The 10232-nt window shown below is 41.8% G+C and overlaps 1 protein-coding gene across 1 annotated transcript in view; it reads left to right on the top strand.

Moving 5' to 3' along the window:
* Positions 1–7052: 7052 nt before the first annotated feature.
* susd6 (sushi domain containing 6) overlaps positions 7053–10232 on the top strand; it is a 35527-nt gene continuing 32347 nt past the window's right edge. Inside the window, exon 1 of the mRNA XM_084082452.1 lies at positions 7053–7229. The gene's annotated coding sequence lies outside the window, so the exon portion shown is untranslated. The remainder of the gene's footprint in view (positions 7230–10232) is intronic.

The following is a 10232-nucleotide window of genomic DNA, read 5'->3' as shown; positions in this document are numbered from 1 at the left end:
AGCCAGGTCAGTCAGTCAGTCAACATGTTATTTATATAGTCATACTGTATTACTGTATGTCAGATGCAACTCTTATGCTGATGAACATAAACAGTGTAATAAGACCAGTCTAAATCATGGTCAAAACAACACATCATCATTTCAGCACCTTTTCCCCATGTGATAAATGCTTTAGCTAACTGTTACAACTTACCTATAGCTTACATTGAAGTTTTTGACTTACTGTGTAAATATCTACGAATCGTTGCTGTTGGGCAGAAACCTTGTATCTCCATATTCAACCTTTTATATATTTTTCGTAAATGAATGCCCTACTTCATCATACAAGTGTCGCACAAAAGTAATGAAAATAGCAGATCGGCTATTTTCTTTATTTACAAAACAAAATATTTTAAAAAGGAACGGTTTTGGACATACAAGGTTTCCACCCGACAACAACGAAATGTTGCTTAGTTGCTCTATAGCATGCAGCAGACAGTAACCCATGAGGCTCTATATGCTTCAAAATATCCATGTTAAAATACATATATGCTATGTATTTTCCTGTCTGCTTCTCCTTCCTACACCCTTCTGTTTATATTCTGGTTTGGTTCCCTCTTTGAGCAAGCACCTCAGACAGTGACAGTGAGTGACAGGATACTTGACCTGACAGCATGAGAGCCGTCTGTATACTGCAGGCTGTCAAGCACATCTAATGTACAGAGACATGCACCATATCCAACATGGTCAATACAAAGAATTTCCTGTGAAATGCTTTGTCTACATCGAAAGAAGCCACAATCATGTTACATAACAGAGTTTTGGGGGGAAATCTTAATGTTGACTCAGAACTCTGGACCAAGCGAGAGCCTGATCTCATGACTACTAAAATTAATTACCAAAATACCAGCAGAGAAAATGAGACTGTGTCTCTCTGAGACCTTAACGGAAAACGAAAATGTACATTTATTCTACATTCATTTGTCATAATTGACACACTCACATCAGCAATTCAGTCAGTAGTACAAAGCCACAATCTTTAATAATGTATGGCCTACCCAAGATAGCTGTGAAGGGCTCAGAGCTCATTTGATCAGATCAGAGCTCTGTTCCTGACAGGGGCTACAGCTTATTAATAATGTGTACTTACTGATCAGGATGAAAATTGCCTTTACCTTCACTTGGCAGATATGGCATAGAGAACATCAGTAAATCAAGTCAGTAAACATTTTCGACTGAAATAATATATTTAGAAACGGAAATCTGCCACTGGTGGCAGCGCTTCCTAGTGGATGTGACATGAGTCCAGTGTTCATGTCTCGAGGTGAGGAGGCTAATTGGTATAAATGTTTTTTATAGATGTTCTTTGTTGCCATTGGTACCCTGTAGCACCTCCCAGAGCATAGCCTCTCAAACTGTGAAACAAGGGATTTGTAGAATCATCCATTATACTCAGAGATGTGTGTTGTGTTGTGTTGTTATGAGTGCATACATGCCTCACAATGTCTTTGAGACGTTTAATTATAATGCTTGAACATGGTTCACATATCCTTTTTCACCTCTCCCTTCAGCAGAAGACGAACTGATGCCATATCATCTGCTTATTTATACATAACATTAATACAAACCGTTGAATTCTACTCTAGTAAAAAACGTAGTAACATGGCGACAGCCACTGCAAACACGCTTTGTGACAGTCATTCTTGTCTATGCCATGGTGTGGAACAGGACTATGAGCTACAGTCTGATTATAGCTGCCCACTGGAGAGCAGCACATTCTAGCCATGTTATCATCATTGAAAACAATTCCCTCAGCTGTCTACAAGTTTAGACATCAGCTCATTCTAAGTCTACTTGCAGTTATCAAAGCTGTATGATGAACCAGCTATACAATGTCTTAAACATTTAAGCCCAAATCTAACTGTCCAGAATGAGTAAAAAGTGCAGAACACAACAACTTTGCCTTCACTTCCATTAAGTTGCATAAAGTCAAAAACATCAGGATGGCCTTCAGTATTTGTAACTTTTTTGTGTCTTCCTCCATTTCTTTTCCTTATTACTTTGAGACTACCACACCAGCAACACCACCACTGTGTAATTAATCATCATAGTTAGGTCATATGTTATATTATTACTAATTTATCTGGTGCACACGTTCAGTGTTTATCTCTCAAGTAGGCCTACCTACTAAACTGTGTGGGGGAAAATACACAAATAGACACATTTGTGCAATTGAGTGAAGTAGCCACTAGATGGCAATGTCAACACAAAAGTTAAAGATCAAAATCTTGGAGCGTTTACATGTAAGAATTAAGCAAACACAGCAACATTTCATACATTTTAGTCACAATAACACCAACACAATCCTAGTAAATGGACAAATAGCAAGAAAATGACAGGGAGCAGGAAGGGACGATCGGGATATATGATGAGGCTTAATAATAAGTAAAATATAAAAGTGCATAATTGGGTATTGGAAATATGCTATGTTATTTGCAGTGGTGGACAGTAACTATTGAGTACTAACTTGAGTACTGTACTTAACCACTGTACTTAACCACGGGACTACTTTTGAATACTTGAGTATTTCCTTGAGTATATACTTTGTCCACCACTGGTAACTGGTAACCAAACAGAATAGTCTCAGTCATAATTCAGTATGTTGATACTCTGTTACCTTGTCTTTCATTCCAGTGTCTACAGTATCAAAACAAAAGTCAGTATTAGTCAGCAAACAAAGGGTATCCTTACAGACTAGTACTTTTATAAATTACTAAATATCGTCATCCGTAGGCATCATAATGTTACTGCAGCATCATAGTGGATTGAAGAATTCCAGTAAGAAGCTGAGAAACTGGCAAAAGCAAGTTTATTTTGATGCAGTCAGTCATGATTGGCACGCACACACACACACACGCACGCACGCACGCACGCACGCACGCACGCACACGCACACGCACACACACACACACACACACACACACACACACACACACACACACACACACACACACACACACACACACACAGGCTACCCACTGTCATCTGAGTCATTTGTAATAAGTTACCAGAAATGTATTGAAATGTTGACTGAACTTGACTTGCAAAAATAGTAATTACTAGGGACTCCGCACGGACCCTAGCGGAGTCCCATCCGTGTACATCTGGACTATGAATTGGCCTTTAGTCAACATGCGTGCCACACTACCTTTCAATGTGTTCTCTGTCCCTACTTGTCTCTACTTGTACCATATTGACATAATTATTCTATTCTTCCCACCACTGCCCAATGCCTTTTCCAATTTAATTACATCTCTGATATCTCCACGCAGTGATGCCAGCATTGGTGGCAGCGGTGGCCTAGTGGTTAGAGGGGCGGCCTTGATACCGGAAGGTCCCTAGTTCGATTCCCCAATTCATCACATCAATCATGAATCACCGCTGAATAGCCCTTGAGCAAGGCTTCCATGCAGGGTCCGGCTGGAAACAAGCTTCGTGCTTAGTCCGACACCCTGGGTAAACAACAAACTTTGCTTTGCTTTGCTTAGCATCTCTCGTCTGAAGACTTCGGTAGCTAGCCCTGTATCTGCGTTGTTTTGGCTTGGCTCGTCATGTTGGTCGAGCTGGGTGCATTAGGCCTCAGAGTAGATGTAGTTGTGGTATGCTTCTTATTGACTTGCCTACCACGTCTTCTCACTTATCTGATATATAAATGTTTAATGAAACATAAATTAAATAACAGCAAATTCAGCAAGAAAGTGCTACTGCGTAGCTTGCTCTCTGTCTCCCCTCAGTCGCCCCACGCATTTTCATACATGCGCACAATGCCAAAACATTGTCATCACATAGACCAGATAGACAGAAGGATGGAGAGAGGTGGGGCACGCCTCCTGGCGGAGATTTGCACTCTACTGAGTGCATCTCTCTAGTTGGAGATGTGTACTCTGGTATACAATTCTCTTTCTCTTCCAGCACACACAATCTCTCTCACCCACACAATAACTCACACACACACACACCACACACACGCATGCGCACGCACGCACGCACGCACGCACGCACGCACGCACGCACGCACGCACGCACACACGCACACACCATCAAACCATGACAGCTTTCCCTGACATTTTGCCAATATCATCCCAACAACACCATACAAAAATTGAACTTTCTATTTCAGCACTGATGGCAAATAACATTGCCGATATTGTATTTCAGAGCACCCACCCAACACAACAGTAGTAGGCCTATCTTGTGATACGTCTGGGCGATCATGTAGCTAGCCAGCCTCCGACCTTCAACATAACAACAGTACATTGGGCAGATGATATGTACAGTATGTGTGCTGTCTGGCAAACAAACGCACGCACGCACGCACGCACGCACGCACACACACACACACACACACACACACACACACACACACACACACACACACACACACACACACACACACACACACACACACAGAGAGAGAGAGAGAGAAAGAGAGAGAGAGAGAGAGAGAGAGAGAGAGAGAGAGAGATCCATAGAAGAAAGTAAATTCCTATACACTTATCAAGGTCAACATTTTGGTCTCAAAGACATTTCTCAAGACACACACAGAGGCAGAACCGCAATTGCCTCTGCTTGCCCTCATCATTAGGCCTATGGTTTCTGCTTGGTTCAACAGTGGCGAGAATGGCCGCTAACAAACCTAAGTCCACTGCTTTGAAAACAAATCATATCACCATTCCAATTTGTTCTGCAGCGCAGTTACTGTACATTTTTCATTTCCTAATTATTTCTACACAGTTTTAGCCCTTACATTAAATGTAGATATCACAAGACATATTGAATACAGGAACGTGGGCACTAGGGAAATCTGGGCACAATTTTTTTTTTTTTAACTGGGCACTAGAGAAGAGTGGGCGGCGAGAAAGGTGGGCACACGGAAGAGTGGACACTTTGGGGGTATAAGAGTGGGCACAAGAGATGAGTGTGCACCAGGAAGAGTGGGACCTTATGGGGGAAGACTGAGCACCTTTAAGTACAACTATGCTTAAACCTAACCTTAACCCTATATCAGACAGGGAATCCGGCACTGGCATTGCAACCAGCAACCACTAGTCTACAATGTTGCTGGGATCCCCCAAAAGAAGAGACTGATGTAGCAAATTCAGCTCCCTTATTAAATCACTGATGGCAGAATCTTTGATCTAAGAGAAGAGGTATTACTATACTCCAGTGATAACACGTATAAAACATTCCATGCACATACATACATACATAGTATGTATTCATACATACAGTACATACAGTACATACATACATACATACATACATACGTACGTACGTACATACATACGTACATACATACATACATACATACATACATACATACATACATACATACATACATACATACATACATACAGTACATCATACATAGGAAAATATGTGTGGAAGGCAAATAGCCACTAGAGGGCAGAATATGAACAGCTAATACAAATCTACTTTTTTATTTTCTAATTTTATATATATATATATATATATATATATATATATATATATATATATATATATATATATATATATATATATATATATATATATATATATATATATAGACTGGCTCTGGCTTACATATTTCTAACAAAAGTGTATACATCCACAACCAGTGGGAATTTACCCTTTCCTGCCCGGATGAGGCAGAAAAAGGTCAATCAGGGGGCTCAAAAAGGTGACTGTGGAGAAAGTTGTAGAAGGGGTTGAATTAAGAGAACATTTCAAAAACAGCTGTTAACCCAAAGCTTCATGATAAAAGAAGAGTGTTGAATTCAATATCATATTGCACACACGGAATGGATCAACAGGACTCACCTTATCTTAACTGTCCTGTCGCAGAGGTGTCCTCATCATCTCTTCTTCTGTCATGTGCTCTCCCTCATTCTTCTCAGAAGTCTCAGAAGCCAAGCGACTCACCACTGTCACCAGTGTCCCCATTCTGTCCACCAGTGTGTTGGACTCAGCACATTCCTCTTCGTCAGCTTATGTGGGGAGTGGGGACTCTGGGGAGTCTCTGGGGCCATCGCCCAGAACAAACCCATGTGTTGTACTCCAGTGTAGCTTCCTCCCCACATCCACCTGACCGCTTCCATCTGCAGTGCACAGGGCAGCAGATGCCTTGAAAACGACCCCTTTAGACTTAAGCTCCACTCACTGGAGTGGAGTGAGTTATTCCCATAAACTGTTAATGCATTCGTCACAACGATGATGGTTGGGAAACATTTATTTTCTTTCTTTGTTTTTGTTTTGTGTAAGTAAGTATATTGATGTCAAATTCCTTGAGCCCAGAAAAGTGCCCTGGCCTTGATCCCTGGCAAAACCTTCATCTTTTACCTTAAAACCTGGTAAAGATGAAACTGCTGCCTCCTATATCTATTGCCCGGTAGCATTTGTTTCAAACAAATCCATAAACAAATTGTTTATGTGTGTAGGTTACCCCACTGATGTTACCTTAAACCACTCACACATTACACCATGCAAATGTCAATGCACTTAAAGGAGTAGTTCACCCATCCCCCCCCCCCCCCCTTTCTATCAATTACACTCGCCATGAAGCCTTGAGTTCATGGAGATTTTTTTGTTTTTTGTAACATTCCTAAGCCAATAATTTGATAGTCTCCACCCAATTGAGAGTCTCCTATTGACCGGCGACACGGTCATCAAATTATTGGCTCAGGAATGCGACAAAAACTAAAAAATCTCCATAAATTCAAGGCTTCATGAGGTGTGTAATTGATAGAAAATAAGTAATTGTTGGGGTGAACTACTCCTTTAATACGCCATGCACAATTTAAATGCACATAGCCTACTGTAGCTATATAGATTACATAAATTCCGTTGGCTTTTTTATTTATTTTTTACAATAGACCACCTTCTTACTAATATACAATTCCTACAGTGTACTACGAAGCTGCGCCCATTGGTGTGTGTACGTTTACTGTATGGACCCGCCCCTCGGACGTGGTTCCTATGGCGACGAGGCAGCGAGGCTGCTGGTCGGGTTCTCACACAGCGTTTCCGCTTATCTAAATAAAGAACTGGCAAGCAGCGGACGAGGAAGGAACAGCCTTACTCACACAGTCGATCCGCTCGTTTTTTACATTTAATACATTCAATACAACCCCGGATAGTTCCATCTACACCAGAGTTAATGTCGCGGTTGTGAACGACGAGAGGGGGGCTTTGTGTTAACCTTCAAATTGGTGAGTCTTGTCCTTTTTTTCGCCAGCTAAGCAGCATAGGCCATTCTAAAGACCAAGCAGTGTACCGTATGCAGTGTTGCCATGTCGGCTTATTATAAGCGACCTTGGGCTTCTTTTTATGTAAAGTTGCTTGTTAAAAATTGGTAGTTTGTGGGTTGCGTTTTTTTTTGGGCTTGTTTCTAAAGTGTACTTGCTTATTTAGGCTTGCTTCCAATTTTTGTATTTATTATTTAAACCAGTGCTTCAAAAATATTTCCATGAAAATGCTTTGTGGCACAGGGAGGGAGCATTGTGTTAGAATATTTAAAAATAATATTCCAAATATTCCACATTTTATTGCGAGAGTTTTTGAAAATAGCATACATACTCATGTGGCCTAAGTTGCTTCTTTTGGGCTTGTTTTCCTTTTACCTGGTCGCTTATTTCTATCATAGAATATGGCAACACTGACAGTGTATCGTATGCCTGGTTCTCTGTGTGTGTTGCTGTTGTTCCAAACAGGGATAATGTCATTAGGCTGGGCCAGTGTGTAATCATTTGGTCAAATATTGTGTATTTGAAAACTTCTGTCCCCTTATGTTTGTAAACTCAAGGTCTTATTGGGAGTGGTGGATCCGTTTGTTTTTAAGTATTTTCTTTTGCTCTTAGACAGAGCTGGAGTGTATGTATAGAATATTAAAGCATACATACCGGTTATCAGAAGTCATGTCTCCACTTGCCAGTCGCTTATTTGTGGCAGTGAAACTTCAAACCGGGTGTCACAATGTGTCCAGTCTAGTCGTTACAGTGTTGTTGCTGCTAGTAGTACTCTGTTACTGCAACATTGTTATCATTGGGGAAACATTTCCCCCAATACAGCAACAGGCCCGAGGCTGTTCTGAAAGTGATAAAGATTGTTGCCGTTGTTAACTTGTTTCCGAATACTGAATAAAGTGCCGTAGGTACTAGGTAATGTCTTTGGAAGGAGAGATTGAACATACAGGGACTTCGTATCATGCGTTGGGCTGTAAGCCTTTTGTTTTGTCTTTGTTTTTGTCCGACATTGTGCATTGTGTTGCTCCCCGCTGTACAGTCTGGCAGCCCACCGCACTCTTTGTTTAAATAGATCCCTGTACTGTCGCACGTGTCGACGCGTGTGACTCGGCTCTAGTCTCTGGGCTGCTGCTGCTATCAAGGCATTTAACCTCCGAGTTTAGAAACATTCGTAGAGTACGGACGTCATTTTTTCATTACTTTTTTGCCCTCTTTTTCTAAGTCAGTTTTTTGGGACACAGCGTTCCATTTCAGATCTCATGAGTATTTTCTATTATCTCTCTAGTATGTTTATTGATGTCCACACCCATGTTTGATTTGTTCTAAGTAATGATCTGTTATTCTACTGGCTGGTTAGTGTAATCATTTATTGTGGCTTGATTGAAATCGGAACACAATTTCTTATTTAGTCCAAGGGTCACATAATATCTTCTCAATGGACTTTCAAGTGTCTATAGGTATTTTACACATATTCACTTACTTTTGCAAACTAATTACTATTAGGTATAGATAAAAATATTTTCATTAAGGATGCATGGCGTTTGTCTGTCTGTCTGTTCATCCTATCATCCTTAGTTCCAACACAGTTTTGGTCCCTATTAACAATTTATTAGGGACCTCAAACTGCAGGTTGGATTACCATAGAATTAGCTGTACACTTAATGCTACCCGCCCCCGGATGATGAACCCTACTGATTTTGGTTACTCCATGGCCTTTCCTTTAACGCCATCCTTGTCAGACCAATATGTACACTTGCTTACACACACAATATTTCAAAATCGAATGGGAGGATTTGCATGAAACACAGGAGCGCATTTGTGCTCCCTAGAAGATGAACCCTATTGATGTCGGGGACCCCATGGCCTTTCCTCTTCAGCATGTCCTCCTCGGTTCGACTTCCGGCCGGCCGGCCTATTTGCTGTGTGTCTCTCCCCTGCTCTCTGTCTGCCATTCCTGTCTCTCTTGCTGTCACTATCAAAATAAAGCAGAAATGTTGAAAAATAATTCAAAACAACAACAACTAATGTGCAGATTACAATGACACTTGCTGGGTGCTCCCTGAAGGATGAACTCTAACATTTGAGTGACCGTGACCTTTCCTCTGTCATCATCCTCAGGCCAAAGTGTCACCTTTGCACACAAGATATTTCATAGAAAGATTGCAGGATGAACCCTTTTGAACCCTAATGATTTTGGTGACCCCATGGCAGCATGGCCATGCCACCGTTAGGCCATCATTTCAGATTGGGTGCCTCTAGTGGCTACTTGTGGCCGGGGCTTTTAGACTCTAGTCTTGTTTCTATTTGAGAGCATTTGAAGAGATTGCCACCCGATAGGCCCCAGTGCTGCTAATGGCCACCAGAGGCTGGGGCCATTAGCAGCACTGGGGCCTATCGGGTGGCAATCTCTTCACGGCTGTTTCCCTGGCTCACTGAGCCCTCTCTCTTCCTGGACACATGTCTGTGACACAGCTCTACCCAGCTCCCTTTGAGCACCCAGAGCCCCAGGCAGCTGAGAAGCCACGGTAGCAGCCTGGCAGGCTAGCTGGTTGCTTTCTGAAACAGGGTTGCATATTGTTTTCAAAATCTCATAGCTGCCAAGATCAACATGCATCATGCTGAAGCGTGGAGTGCACAAGTGGTGAATAAGATCCTTTTTTGTGGTGAGACTGAGACTTTTAGTTTCATTGACCGTCTTTCTGTATGGCTTTACCTGCACCCTTTGTAATCTGATGGAGCTAAAACGCACAAGACGTCTATCTATGAATTGCAGAAACCTGTGTGTGTGTGTGTTTGTGTGTGTATGTCAGTCTGTCCCTGGCATAACCCCGGCACCGATCAACTTCAAACTTGGCCTGTGTGTTGCCGAAGACCCTGGGATGGTATGTGCTGATTGGGAACTCGTCTGACCGGCTGTTGTCCAGAACTGAAAAAACACAAATGTCTTCCCTGATTGGCCAACCCAACCCA

The sequence above is a fragment of the Gymnoscopelus microlampas genome, assembly GCF_963454915.1.
Source record: "Gymnoscopelus microlampas genome assembly, chromosome: 16".
Classification (NCBI taxonomy): Eukaryota; Metazoa; Chordata; class Actinopteri; order Myctophiformes; family Myctophidae; genus Gymnoscopelus; species Gymnoscopelus microlampas.
This window is presented reverse-complemented; position numbering and strand designations above follow the sequence as displayed.